Source organism: Capra hircus, chromosome 6, assembly GCF_001704415.2.
Source record: "Capra hircus breed San Clemente chromosome 6, ASM170441v1, whole genome shotgun sequence".
NCBI lineage: Eukaryota > Metazoa > Chordata > Mammalia > Artiodactyla > Bovidae > Capra > Capra hircus.
The window spans coordinates 50,316,141-50,319,632 of NC_030813.1; positions in this window are offsets into that span (position 1 = coordinate 50,316,141).

A 3,492-nucleotide genomic window follows, 5' to 3' on the forward strand; every position below is an offset into this window, starting at 1 on the left:
AGGGTTATTTTTATAAAAATATTAACTCCACTCATGTCACTTAAAATCTTTTCATTGTCTTTCCACAACATTTTAAAATAAAACCCAAATTACTTAGCTAGCATTCTATACAAGACTTCTCACAATCTGTCCATGTAGGTCTCATCCTAACACACTGTTACAGTTGAATTTTTCTCTCTTCCTGCAAAATAAAGACATGCCTTATGTCCTAAGCCCCAAGGCCTCAGAACATGACCTTATTTGGAAATAGGACTATTGCATGTAAAACCTGCAAGTCTCCTACAGTCCCCTGATCTCTTCCTAATTCTCTGGCAACTCCTTTTTTCCTGTTCCTCTTCTTAAATGTCATAGTATCCCAGTCTTCAGTCCTCGCCGTCATTCTCTTATCTGCCTGGATACGCTTGTCCATTGCCAAGGCTTTAAACATGTACTCTGATCTGTGACTCTGAAATGTACACCTATAGTCATCAACAAGCCTCACTAAATTTGTATATCTAACTTTCTACCCAATATCTCCAAATTACCAATAAAGAGAATAACCCTAATACATCCAATGAGGCTCTAGACTCTCTCCCACCCCAACTCATCCCCGCAAATAATATTTCCTATCTCAGAAATTGCTACATCTTTTGTGCTAGTTGTTTAGCTATCACCTCTGCTTCTTATCTTTTAATTTGCATTTAATTCACTCAGTCCTTTCAGGTTTTCTGTCATAACCTATGTTAAATTTGATCACCTTTAATCACTTCAAATATGAAACATCAAGAGCTCCTCTGACTTTAGAATGGACTTCCATGCTCTGTTGCCTCCTCAATGCCTGGTTTTCTGTCTGGTTTCCTATGGTCTGTTTTCTACAAGTAACAAAGAGTGAGCACTGTTAAACATGAATAATTAACACATTACATATATTAGGCCATTTATTTTCACAATAGCCCCTTATTAAAAAAGGTTGGTATTTACTTTTCCATTTCACAGATAAGAAAAACAAGTAACTTGCCCAAGATCATGGCTGATAGTGACAGACTGGAGTTTAAACTGAGGCAGCCTGCTTTCTTAAACTCACACTGTTATACACTCACACCTATGCTTAAAACCATTCAATGGTCTTTCACCATCCATAGTGTTAAAGGAAAATACAAAATAGAGACCAGACTTGAAAATTCCTTGAGCAGACAAAACCAATGAAGCCAGTGAGCAAAACTAAATATCACTCTCTCATGAACCTAAGTGAAACTTAAGCTGTTTCTTAAAAATGCCTCTGATAATCAAAAGAAACTTAAGTCCTCTTCCTAAAAAATAATTTAGGATGACCACTTTTAATCAGTCTCTGCCCCCTGGAGGAAACTCCACTATAATAATCAATCACTGTAAAGATTAAACAATTTCCTCATTTTCACTCTGTAAGACATCCTATAATATCAGGCTTCTTATGAGTCTTGAATTTAAAAGCTCTCAGTTCATGAACTGCTCTTATATGCATAATAAACTCTTACTAAATTCTATTTTACTGATCAGATAGTTTTTATTTTGCTACATCTAATTTTTTGATAATCAAACAAAATGTACACTTCTTACCATGACTTAGGTCTACGTTAGTTTTCATGTGTTTGCCCCTGCCTACATCTCCAACGCATTATAACCATTTCCCCTCAATCTTTATTGTTTTTCACATACCATCAAGCTGTATCAATCTCGGAGCTTCTGCACCTTGTGACACTGTGGTTTCCTCCTATTCTTCTCCCAGATCTTTGTATGACTCACTCTTTCAATTATTTAAGTATCAACAGTCCCCAGGAAACCTATCTGAAACAACCTTCTCTCCTAGGGTTTTCTCTCTCCCCACACTTCACTCTCCATCCCTTTAGATGGCTGCATTACCCTCATCACTGCCTGGAATTATTTAAATATATTTGTTTAGTATTTAACTGCATGATAGTGATGCACTTAGCATAATATTGTTCTCTTTACAATTTTGAGATCTATGTTTTGAAATAACTTTACACATTAAAATGTGTTAATATTTACTAATACTATCTTGGAAGAGGTCAACCTACAAGAAAAAATGTATTTATCCATGCAAAGTGCCCACACAGTGCCATTCCTATTATAGATATTTGAGAAAGATATACTTAGAAAGTGAACACATGAACCTTTAAAAATACACTTTAAAATATCATTAACCTAAATAATGATTTTCATTTGGGATAAATGTTCTCTGACAAATTTAAATTACCCACCTATGATTGAAAGCAATAAATTATTTCAGGAAAAATAAGAATTAATATAAACATCCCTAATTCTGTGTCCTTAATTTCTCTTGCCTCCAATTCAAATCCAACCATGGGACTACTAACAAAAGTGCCACTGCACTAGTATATCCATTCTTATTAGTTAGCACCACTTTTGAAAATAAGGTAAATGCTTTACTTTAATGCGCTAGTATATCTCTTCAAGAGGTTTGAATTCCTTCATTTCTTAAAGTAATAGATGAGAGCACAGTACTTATAAAGACAGAAAGTAACATGCAGAAGTTTGGAATAGCAGCAGGTATGTGAGGCATGCAAAAATAATGAGGCATATATATATATCTGCTGATATGGACTTCAACAGCAGGCTGTTCTCCTGGGAAGGTGTTTTTACAGACCCTTCAATCATTTATGCTACTAGCCTTTGCTTTACCGGGGGGCGTTGTTTTCTTTTTGTTTTCCTTAAGTGGGTCAAGAGCACATATGTTTTAAGCACAGAAAAAAATATGTTGCAGTACTAAATAATAAGGCCTTGATTTAAAAAGTATAGCATTCACAAGGATGTAGTTTAAGACTTTAGTTATTCCCAGTATGACCTCCTGGGCTTACTTGATTCTCAGCAGAAAACCATCTGCATTCTCCACAATGTATGTAAATACTACCAACTGTTATTGGAGAAACACACGTTAAGCACATGATGTGTCAGGTAAGGGGAAAAGAGAAGTGTTTTTCCTCTTAAATTTTAATCCCCATCCCTTCCTCATTTCTTGTTCTCTCTACAGTAGTAAATCTGTGTAGTGTGGTGAGCAAGGTCAACTCGTTCGGGCCACTGGAGTCCCATCTAATGCCCCTATGTCCTTATGCTTCCAAAAACTCTCTCAACATCTCTCTCACTCCAGAACAAATTTATTATTTCCTGAACAAATTTATTACCTTCCTCTGTGTGTACTTACAAAATGGCCATTTCTTAGCATTCCAGGGAGGCTCAGAATGAAAAATAAAATCATCATCCAAGGCTGAGCTTTTTATGAGTTGACACATTTGAAGAAATGACAAAAGTAAACATTAGAAAATAGAAGACAAGGCAGAGTGAGAGAAAAAGTAAAACTTGAGTCATGGATTTGTTGACAAACTGATTGATCTTTTTGTCTAGGTATATGGGCCTTGCAATTCCCAAATATTTGGGCTTTAGAATTTCCTTTTTGGAAAAGTTGGTCTTTTCTTCATAGAACTCAAAGGCAAATGA